Below are 12,378 nucleotides of genomic sequence, written 5' to 3' on the forward strand. Positions count from 1 at the left end.
CCAGCCCCCAACACTTCTGGACTATAAGGTGGTGGGCTGATTTGAAATTGTTGTGTACCCCAGACAAACCATGTCCTTTAATCTTTACTCGACACTGCTGGCTGGGAGCTTTTTGATTGTTTCCATGCAGATGCGACCCACCCAATTGTGGGTGGTAACTTTTGATTAGATGGTTTCCATGGAGATGGCTCTACCCTTTCAAGGTAGGGTTGCTCACTGGAGCCCTTTAAAAGAGAACCATTTTGGAAAGAGCCAACAGAGCCCACACAGCCAGAGACCTTTGGAGATGGGGGAGAGCACCCCCAGGGAATCCTTATGCTACAAGAAGCCAGGAGAGAAAGCTAGTAGATGTTGCCATGTGCCCTTCCAGCTGACAAAGGGTTCTAGACCCATCAGCCTTTCTTGGATCAAGTCATCTTTACCTGGATAACTTAGTGTTTGAACATTTTCAGGCCATACAACTCTAAACTTGCAACTTAATAACTTCTCCTTCTTAAAAACCTTCTATTTCTGGTGTATTATATTCCGGCAGCTTTTACAACTAAAACAGGTGGGAATGTGAATTTTAGATTTTTAGATCACCATTGCCAAGCACAGTGTTCTGACAAGTTTGATTCTTTTTAAACAGTCTCCTACTTTGGCTGTCTTGTCAAACATGCTTTTGTTTTCCCCTTCCACTTCTCTGCTCATTCTTTTCCTGTTTTTACTTTTTGGCTTCTGGACCTTGTTCCATTCTCGTTTGTTCTATCCCTCTAGGAAATTTCATCCACCTACTTCACTTCCAATACTGTTAACATGCCAAAAATTTCAGTCAGTCTTTTTTTTCTCAGTTGTCAATTTAACATAGACACTAGGATAACTCACAGATAAGTCAATCTTAAAATGACCAAAATTTACCTGCTCATCTTTCTCTTCTCCCTTTCTCAGGGCATTCTTCCTCTCATATCCCCAAGTCAGTAAAGGGACACCTCTCCACCCACTGCTCAATCCCTCACACTTCATGTCCAATCCTTGTCAAGCTCTGTGTCTACCTCCATCATACACTACAACTCCTTTTCTTCTCTTCTCTCTCGTCCACCAGCCCTCAGTCTAAGCTACCATCTTTAGTGACATCCATTCTTTCTTCCTTCTAACTCACATCACACAAAAGCCAGAGTAAACTCCTTGACTAACTACAAACAACTGTAATTAAGATAAAGTGACTCTCAAGCACAATTCTTTTATCACTGCCCTTAGGATAAAATAAAATTCACTAATTTTACCTCTTTTCTAAAGGATTTATGGAAAATGATAGATAAGCTTACCCCAAATCAATCAACGATAAGTTATAAAAATCCAACTTAAACTTCCCATTTTTCCCCCCACTAAAATTCAATGCTCTGGGGATGGTGTTATATCTTTGTCTCCCCACCTGTCCAAAAATATAACCTTTCTCCACTCTAGGATATTTATTTTGATCTCCTGCACATGCATCCTTTTGAAAATCTTATCTAATACTGTATACCCTTAACAAGGCAAATATTGACAAAAAGTAAACCAAACCAGTGACTCCTTGTGGGGCCCCCAGCACATTCAAGCAGCACCTTCATTGGCCCAGTCACACCTGCCCTGCACAGCCTTACCTGATCAGACCTTTGCAGTCTTGTATTTTGCCACTGGATACCTTGCCCCTTGTCTGCCCTGCTCTTTCCTACCTCGGCGTTTTTACACATAGGGCTCCCTTTGCCCAGAATGTTCTCCCCCCTACTCTTTGTTCCACGCACATATTAACTTGTTTTGTTATGCTGTTTTATATTATGTTGTTATGTATGTCATATTATTTTATGCTATATTGTGGTATGGCTTTGTCATAAGGTCCCAAGGACAGGGACTGGATCTGTTGGGTTTGCTGGTATATTCTAGTGCCTAACATAGTGTCTTGTTCATGGGGTTGGCACTCAAAGAAACATACTGAATAAATTGGAAATGAAAGAGAATAAAGAAAGGAATGAAATGTGTAATACAAGCTTTTCAAGTACTGTCTTGTAATTGTTTGCATTTTAAGCATCTTACGTAAAGGAAATGTACTTATCAATGAGAAAACATGGGTCTTGTTTGGCTGTGGACAATGTATATGTGTGGCACTTTCTTTTGGCGAGAGAGCTTACTTGTGTATTCTACTTACAGATGTCCTTGGCTCTGAAATCATCCAATTGGACAACATCTATGGAATTTAGAATATATTTCAAATCCGTGATTTGTTTTGGAAAGTTGTGCTAATCAGGTAGAAAATTTTTTTTAATTCAGACTTGTAATATGGGATTCTCTCTTTGTAACATCCTAATTGTAGGTATCATACATGTTTATGAGAAAAGGGCATGAATATGAACTGTGTTACTTAATGTGATAATATGACAGTCCTCTATGATATGCAATTTCATGGTCTTTGTTTATTATTTGGAGAGGTCTTTTTCATTGGATGCAGAAGGAGCCAAAAGAACTTCTATTGCTACCAGGAAATTCAGAAAATATTCATGCTTCAGAGAGCCATATATTTACATCATCTTTGGAAGCCCTGATGAAAATTGGCTTTATTCATACTTCTGAGCAATTGCAGTTTTATTTGATTGCAATTTCTTTTCTCATTCTCCAAAGGAATTTTGATTTGAATAATGCCAGTGCATATGTGGAAAAATGGAAACACAAAAAAAATGGTCACAGAATGGCAAATGACTCTTGTGGGTTGGGACTTTTGCTGGTCCATTTGGCAGAAGAAAAACAAATCTACCTTGAAAATACATCTCACAAGTTCAGGTCAAATTCCTAGCTGTGATAGAAAAGAGGATTCCCAAAACGTGTACAGCCACTTTAAAATGTGCCTTAAACTGACACAACCTTGTATCAGCATATTTTATAACTCCATCCATTTAATTGTTCCCTTATTCAGGAGATATCTGCTCTGGATCTATCCTTTTCCAGGCACCGGCTAAGCTTTTAGGATATAAGGAGGAACAAGGCAGATATCATTCCTGACCTCATGGTGTTTACATTCTGTTGGGAAAAACATAATTCTTAAACAAATTATCACACAGCTATTAATCAAGTGAGATTGTAGCAAGTATTTTAATTAAAGATTTTTATTCGAGGGCATGGTGAGAGGTCTGATTTGACCTAGTCTTGTACAAATCCAGAGTATTTTTCCTGGGGAAGCAATATTTCATATAAGACCTGGTGACAGAGTAGAAGTTAGATATAGGTAAACGGGGTGGGATGGGAATAGGAGTAGGGTAGAGAGAAAATATTACAGATAGAAGGGACGGACATAAAAGATCTCTCCAAGGCAGGAAGGAACATGATACCATGGTGAAAATGGAATGGTAGTTTTACCAATCAATTTGATCTGCTTGAACTCCCCTTTTTCCCAGGAAATTCTAGAGAGGAAACAGAAAAATCACTTAGGCAGGCTGACATATCAACTATCCTTTGCAGTGCTAATTAAGACCCCTACCTCCGTGGGAAAGGAGGAACTGTATTAAACAAACTTGCTGAGTGTTGCCACTTGTAGATTCCCTCCTCTTCCACTGCTCAGCCCCTCTATGATTTCCTCAAACATTTCCAGCCTGAACCCTGCTGGCCTTAGGTCTACCCTTTCTGCTTTCCAATCTCTCCAGCAAGTTCTGCTGAAACCCTCTTCCCTAGGGCACCCTAAATTACTCTCTCTCAATTAAGCTGTTTATGGACAAGCAAGGAGGGAATGTATATAGGGTGCTAACCCAGAAACATGCTGATCTTACCACCCTACTAGCTGCAGTGACTTGGGGCCTCCCCTCTTGCCTATGCGCAGTTACATCCACTGCAACTTTGGCTCAAGCAATTTCTGAAGTCACCTTAGATCCAGTTCTCACAATCTTCATGCCTCATCCTGTGGGGACGTTGGTTAGCAGTCACCACACCCAGCATTTCTCTGCCAGTAGTCTATCATACCTAGAAGCTTGCTTATTAAGTAAGCTCAAAATTCCCATCAAGCTTGTTAAAACTCTGAACCCAGCAACCTTTCTGTCCGAATCTGTTGAAGATAATGAACGTCATGACTATCTCCTCCTTCTCAACTCTGTTCTTAGTCCAAGACATGATTTAAATGAGACTCTGCTAGAAACCCCTGACACTGTCTGGTTTACTGATGCTCTTGTTACCATAATGAGCACAGGGGACTTAATTTCAGGGTATGGAATAACAACTTCCTCTGAAATTGCTGAGAATGGGCCAATGCAGGATGCCTCCTAGGCAAAGCAGGTGGAGCTTGCCGACACAAGCAAGCAAACCCATGGCAAGTCACTCAGCATTTACACTGACAGCTGCTATATTTTCAGGGTTGCCCATGATTTTGGGATGCTCTAGAACCACCATGGTTTCCTTACCTCTTCAGGGCAGCCCATTAAAAATAAATTCTGGGTAAGCCATCTCTTAGAAAATCTGCTCCCCAAAGCTGTTGCCATTGTTGAAGCAACCAGGCACAGTAAACAGACTCAGAAGAAATACAGGGAAATACTGCAGCTAATTCTATAGCCTGCCAAGGAGCAGCAATGCTCCTCGAAGGAAAGCAATACATTCGAGTTCTCCAGGTACTAGAAATTGTGCCCCCAAGGACCCTCTTTAGGCAATATTGTGCATGCCAGCAGACCACACTAGTCTTAGACACAGAGAAGTTGCAAAAACAAGGTGGGCACTAAGATCCCAAATCTGAACTTTGGGTTGTATGCTGATTGTAAAGGATGTATTCCTGTAGAAAAGCCATGCTTTAATCTAAATCCCATTTTGCAAAGGCAGAATAATCCCTCTTCAATACTGTATGTTTGAATCTGTAATTAGAGCATCTCCCTGGAAATGAAACCCAATCAAGAGTGGTTGTTAAGCTGGATTGGGGGAAATGTGCCTCCACCCATTTGGGTGGGTCTTGATTAGTTTCTGGAGTCCTATAAAAGAGGGAACATTTTGGAGAATGAAAGACATTCAGAGAGAGCAGTAATGCTGGAGCACCACGAAGCAGAGTCCACCAGCCAGTGACCTTTGGAGATGAAGAAGGAAAATGCCTCCCAGGGAGCTTCATGAAACAGGAAGCCAGGAGAGAAAACTAGCAGATGATGCCGTGTTCACCACGTGCCCTTCCAGCCAAGAGAGAAACCCTGACTGTGTTGGCCGAGTGTCTTCTCACTTGAGAGAGAAACCCTTCATCTGCCTTCTTGAATCAAGGTATCTTTCTCTGGATGCCTGTGATTGGACATTTCTATAGACTTGTTTTAATTGGGACATTTTCTTGGCCTTAGAACTGTACACTAGCAACTTACTAAATTTCCCTTTTTAAAAGCCATTCGTTTCTGGTATATTGCATTCAGGCAGCTAGCAAACTAGAACAGGTTGGATCAAATGGACTGCTCATCTGCCCAGACATACTCACACTACCTATGATGAGGTTCCATCATGCCTAGGCCCATCGAAATGCAAATAAACTAAAAAATCTCCCCAAGTATTGGTGGGGTAACTTTGGGACAGCTGCTCAACAAGCTGCTACCATCTGCAGTCTCTGCCCCTCACACAACCCATCCCGACCCTTCCAGCCTGTTCCTGGCTGATTTCTCACTCAGGGGGCCCTTGGAAATCTGGCAAATTGACTACATTCAACTCCCGCCCTGAAGGGGATATAAGTACTGCCTTGGTTTTTCCAATGGGTTGAAGTCTTTCCAGTAAAACAAGTTGAAAACATTCTTTTTTAAAAAATTATCCCCTGGTAGGGAATCCCTCATGAAAGCCATAGTAACCATGGCACTCACTTTGCTGGTCAACTTCTCTCTAAACTCCTATCAACCTCACCCATCTTGCAGAGTCTCCATGGTACCTACCACCCTCAGTCTTCAGGATTCATTGAAAGCACTAATGGCATAATCCAGAGAAAATTCAACTAACTGCTGGATCTGTCATGACCATGCCAAGTACACTTCACCTCGACTGACAGGGATTCCCTCCAGTGATGTTTCCCACTGGCCTGGCACTTGTAACAACAGCAGGTGACATCTCCACTCCCTGAGGCATCTGTATACTCCCACCATAGCACACTCCAAACAATCACCCTGTATAACTTTCAGCTCCAGAGACCAACTGTATAACACAAAAGAATTCAGCCAAAGAGAGGGCAGCCTTCATGGTCCAAACAACCTCCCGAAGCCTGGTAAGTGGCCCCTTTAACTTCATCTAACTGGACAGCACGGAATTCCTCCAAGCCTACCCCATCTCCCTGGTCCCTCTCCCTCTTCCACTGATAAGCATAGTTTTGGAAAAGTCTGCTTTCCTGTAGGTTCTGCTTTTCTATGTAATAACTCTGAAGGGTTTCTCAGTCTTTCTTGTCTCCACACAGTCACACCCACAGGAGAATATGCTGCAAGTTCCCTCTCACATCCCAGCCTCACTAAATACAATTCCACCCACTTCCACCCTTGGCATCGTCGAGCACTAGGCCTTACCCTAACAGGACCAGGAGGCCTCTTAGGCACAGCTGCCCCTGGATCGGATTCAGGATACAGGAAAAACCCTCCTCAACTGTTATGCTTGAAAAAACAGTGTCTGAAACCGAACAAGCCCTCTCAGGACTCACCACTTCTCTCAATTCCCTAGCAACTGTAGGTCTGGATAACCAGCTAACTTTTAATTATCTTTTAGCTGCAGAAGGTGGCATTTGTGATGTTGCTAACACCTCCTGCTACACCTAAATCACCACTTCCTGAAAAGTTGAAATCAACATCCAAGGGATCTTTAAGCAAGTAATAAACGGCATAAACCAGCAACCCAGGAACCTTTGCAAGTCAATCAAGGAGTTTCTGCCTAATACCTCCTGGTTGTATTCCCTAGTTTCACCACTGATCATATTAATTATTACCCTACTCCTACTGGTTTTCACCCAGATCATCATCAACTTTGCAGCACCAACTCCTCAAAGCCACTAAACTCTTGCCCCAGTCCCTATAGCTTTAGGGTACCAAGTCATAGAACCCCAAGCCAAAAGTGTTTGGTCTTTGGGGAATCCTCAGACTCCCTTGACCAAAAGGAGAGAATGTGAAAATGGAGTGGTAATTAGTTTTACCAACCAACTTGATGAGCCTGAACTCCCCTTTACTCCCCAGGAAACTACAGAGAGGGAACAGAAAGATAACTGAGGCAGACTGACATATCAACAATTCTTTGCAGTGCTAATGAAGACACCTCCATGGGAAAGGAAGAACTGTGATAAATAAGTCCAGCAAGTTTGTTTATCTTCACCAGATAAGACTCTCCTGCAAATACCTGGCAAACAGTCTTTGGAAATTTATCCCAGGACATTGGGCCTTGACAGACAACTCACATCCTTCCATATTCTTTCTTTGTTCTAAGTAGCTATATACACTGTTTCCCTACCACTTCTCTTGGAGTAGTAACTTTCTTTTAGTTCTACTCCCACGTGTCACTTAGCTCTATGAACCTATTCTGCACCTTGGTTTTCAGAGCCTGTTTTTGACTTAACACCATCACACTTTTTATGTTGTTGTTGCGTGTTTGTTTTTGCCTTTTCCAGCTTCTAGAGGTTACCCACATTCTACAGTCATGGTTCTCTTCCTCCATCTTCAGACGCAGCAGTATTGCATCTCTTGTCATTAGCAACCTTTAACTCCATCTGAATTTTAATTCCCTTTTGTCATGTAAAGTTACATAATAACAGGTTTTGAGAATTAGGAGGCAGGCATTTGGGGGAAGCATTTTTCTGCTTACTACAAATGTGAGCGAGCTATAGGATAGAGAATCAATTGCACTTAATGATTGTTTAGATGTGGTAAAAGATAAAAGGGAAATATCAAATATGACTGAAATTTCTAATTTAAGCATATGGACATATAGTATTTCTGCTTACTGAGGCAGCAAGAACAGAGGCAAAAATAGGTTGAGGAAGAAAGTGAAGACTGAGTTCATGTTTGGCTGGTTAAATTTGAGGTATTGAGTTCATGTTTGGCTGGTTAAATTTGAGGTATCTGTGAAACAGCCAGCCAAATGGAGATGTTCAGCAAGCAAATGATATATGGACCTAGAGCTCAGATTAGAAGTTTGGGGCTGGAGAGACAAGTTTTGAGAGATGGATGCATAGATGATAATTAGAGCAATACAGATCATTTGAGGAGGTGGTATAAAAAGAAGAGAGCCTGAGATTGAGTAATGGTCATTATTCCCACACTAAGAAAATTTATTTATGAATGATTACTATTTATATGGCTTTCCATTTCCTTGACTCCAGGGAGATTGTCTGTAAAACAACTTAGAAAAATGGTTACTTGTCTTGATCTGCACTTCTTCCAGGTAGTGAAAACTCCTTCACAATTAACATGAATCTGTCCCTGCTGGATACTTATATGGCTAACTTTTCATGTAAGGGGAGCAACTGTCTCTTCTAAGCAGAATAACATCCCCTACTATTACAAAAACCAAGGTATTGACAAGCAAGAGTTATAGCTGCTTTTGACGATGGTCTCCTTTACTATTACTTTTAGAATCTGGAAAGAAAGGTTGCATAAATGAAGTGGTTGGGGCACATTTCCCACTTTCTTCTCTACCACAGGTTATCTTCAATTCTCAGCAACAGCTGAGAATTTAGAAAAGTGATTTCTGAGACAAGCAGCGTTAGTAATTGCCTGGGTTCTTGATAGAGATGCAATACTTGGCCCCACCCCATACCCACTGAATTAGCAACACTGGGGTGGGGTGGGGTGCAGACATCTGTGTTTTAATCAGCCCTCCAAGTGGTCCCAATACAAGCTAAAGTTTGAGAACTGCTGATTTAGAGTATGATCCTATTTTATAACATGGGAAGAATCTTGGGTTATACACTGTATTCACATGAGCAATTTATTGAAAAGCGTGTTATTTCTAAACTCTGGCCCATCTCTTGCCTAGGTCCTAAAGGCATAGGTTTTATGCTGGTTTGAAAGGATTTATGTACCCTAGAAAATCCATGTTTTAATCCTAATCAATCTTGTGGGAGCAACAGCTTCTTCTAATCCCTATTCAGCACAACAGGTTGGAAATTTGATCAGGTTATCTCCATGGAGTTGTGACTCAATCAACTGTGGGTATTGAAGGATTAGATGGAGACGTGTCTCCACCCATTCCACGTGAGTCTTGATTAGTTTGCTTGAATCCTCTAAAAGAGGAGATATTTTGGAGAGAGTGTCTTTGGAGAATGAGGAGAGAGCCTCAGAAACATGACAGAAGGACTAGAGAACCACAGAGTCTACCAACCAGTGACCTTTGGAGATGAAGAATGAAAATGCCTCCTGGGGAGCTTCACGAAGCAAGAGGCCTGGAGAGAAAGTAGATGCTGCTGTGTTTGCCATGTGCCCTTCCAGCTGTGAGAGAAACACTGAACAGCTGAATGTCATCAGCCTTCTTGAACCAAGGTATCTTCCCTGGATGCCTTAGATTGGACGTTCCTATAGACTTGCTTTACTTTGAACAATTTCACAACCTTAGAATTGTAAACTAGCAACTTATTAAATTCTCCTTTTTAAAAGCCATTCTGTTTCTGGTATATTGCATTCCAGCAGTTAGCAAACTAGAACAGGTTTCTTTAGAGATCCCACCCTGTGTCGGTCAAGTTTCCAATTTTATTACTATTTCTTCAAGACTCTTGACAAGTAAGGATTATGGGTATATTTTGGCTAGTATTCTGAGTACTATGACTAAGTTCAACAAAATCACAATATACTGTACTCTACTGAAGCTCTCAAATCTTTTCTCCCAGGGCTCAGAGCCATTCATCTTGCTGAACTGGCTCTTGGCAGATTTCTCTTTAAAAAATTTCCCTGGTGACCTCCCTTGCCTCTCATTTTTATTTCTTTTATACCTTTTCATTTCATGCTGTTTACCTTTCCCTGTTCTCTGACTTCATTGCCTGTCCCTATAATAATTTTCTTGACTCACATTTGCAAGCTTTTGCCTCTGTACTTAGTTATGTAAGATGACTCTTATCTATAGAAAAAAAAGGGAAAATGACTAGGTGATAAGAAAGAGGTATGCTAATCTACATTTATAAAATTTTAAATGTCCAGTTTTCAAGCATATGGGCTGTAGAGTCAGAATGCCTGGACTCAAATTCTACCTCTAATTCTTACTTCATGTGTGACTTGATGCAAACATTCTGAGCTTCAGTTTCTGTAGCCTTAATATGGGGGCAATAATAGTACTGATCTCAGTGAGTACTTGTGGGTATCAAACAAGATATTACACATAAAAGGTTTAGCACAGTACCTGGTGCATGACAAACACTCAACAAATATTGGCTACTAATATAAAAAAAGGCATGGATTTTTGGTTTATAATCTATTTGTTCTATTTCCTAATGACATTCATCTTTATTACTAAGAGCTCTTCACTGCAGATTGAAATTAAGTTGGTGATAACAGTACTTGGCAAGCTTTCATCTTTTTGTGCTGCATGGTACCATAGCTAATAATTTAAAAACTAACTCTCATGGGGCTCAATTATATTTAGGAATATTTTCTGATCTTTACAAACCACTGAACCTGTTTAATTGATTCCTGTCTCTCATTATTATTAACTCTGAGTATTAATACTCTTCAAAACAGGCACCTTTCCCTGCCAGATTTCTTTTCTGACCCTCAAAGCATTTTGAGTCACATCATTTATTTCCATTACCCATTCTTGATTAGAACACAAAAACTGTCTCCATTTGTCTTAGGAGTTTGTTGAATGACGTGATTAAATAAAAAATTTAGAAAAGAATTTTAAAATTAGCAATGATAATTAGTTTCAATGCTTAAATGAACTATTGGCGCTTTATTCAGTTAAACGGCATCAAAGAATTATTTGAGACTAAACGACTTTATATTACATTTGTGATTAGCAATGATGACTCACTATATTCATACATATTCCACTTAGGAGGTTATGACATCTTATTTATGAATTTGATTCCTCTCTCTGCATGAAATATTATGGCTAGGTATATATAGTTGTAAAAGGGAGTGCTGATTTTCGTCTAAGAGTAATAAAAAAACATGGTGGCAGAAACATTTCATGTTTAAAGGGGAGAAATTGTGATTGATGATTTATTTGCACTATTTCACAAACTTTAAAACCAGATAGCTGGTTCTGGCAGACCCCTGAAATGTGAATCAAAGATGAGAGCATTCTCAGGAGAAAAACAATCCAAGGCAAGAGTTGGAGTTTCTACTTCTGGTCTCAACTATACTAGAAACTACATTACAGGATGGGTCTCGTAAGAGTTATTCAAAAATGCTGCACTGAATCCCAGGTTACCCAGGAATATATTACCTAGTTGTGGATTAAGTATGCTAACAAACAAGAGCACTTTATTTTCATTAGAGGGGAAGTGAAAGGTTTACAGAAACCTCATGCATAAAATAAAGAGTTCCCATATACCGCACTATAATTAACATTTTGTTTAGCGTAATATATTTAACAATTCATGAAAGAATATTTTAATAATTGTACTAACTATAGTCCACTCTTTACAGTAGGGTTGACTGTTTGTGTTGTACAGTCCTATTTAACAATTTTTTTATTCTAGCAATATATATATATATAGAATATCATTCAAATATATAATCCAGGGCTATTAATTACATTTAAAATGTTGTCCCACCATCACTACCATCCATTTCCAAAACTTTACATCAATCCAAATAGAAACAAAAATTTAAGCATTAACTTTCCATTCCTGAGCCCCACCCTGTCCCCTGATAACCTATATTCTAGATTGTGACCTCTATAAATTTGCTTATTCTTATTATTTCATATGAATGCATTATTTATTTTAATGAAAATTTCTACCAACCAGAGAAAAATATGCACTTTTTAAAAAGTCTATTGATGGTATCTACATAAAAACTGATAGACACGTTATAGGTGTTGCAACATGGGATTGCTCCCTTCTTTTGACTATCAGATCTTCAGCTCAGTGAGCTAGCAGTGTTTCTTATACAGTAATCCCTCAACACAGCACACTTAGTACTAGGAAGGTAGACAAGTGCGTGAAGAAGGCAAGCGAAAGTAAAGAACCATAAGCTGTGACCATGTTTCTGTCTAACTAACTGATACTTGTGTAACATTGGGAGGTAAGGATGATAGGAAGGAGAGCTTATTTAAACAATAGTAGTCAATTTTAGGCAAGTACCAGGGGGTAATGGGGGGGGGGTTTGAGTGGGTGAAGATATTCCATTTCAGAAATGGTAAAATGTGAAGATACGTGAGTATGAGAATTGAAAAACAAAACAAAACATAGGAATATAAATCTGGTAAACAATTTATACAATGTTTTGGTTTTTAAACTATTACTGTGGGATC

At 39.9% G+C, this 12,378-nt stretch overlaps 1 protein-coding gene across 1 annotated transcript in view; it reads right to left on the reverse strand.

The window, feature by feature from the left end:
* The window catches only part of CNTN5 (contactin 5), a 495,183-nt gene that overhangs the window by 186,674 nt on the left and 296,131 nt on the right, over positions 1–12,378 (reverse strand). The window lies entirely within an intron of this gene.

This window comes from Tamandua tetradactyla, chromosome 8 (genome assembly GCF_023851605.1).
Source record: "Tamandua tetradactyla isolate mTamTet1 chromosome 8, mTamTet1.pri, whole genome shotgun sequence".
Taxonomy (NCBI): Eukaryota; Metazoa; Chordata; class Mammalia; order Pilosa; family Myrmecophagidae; genus Tamandua; species Tamandua tetradactyla.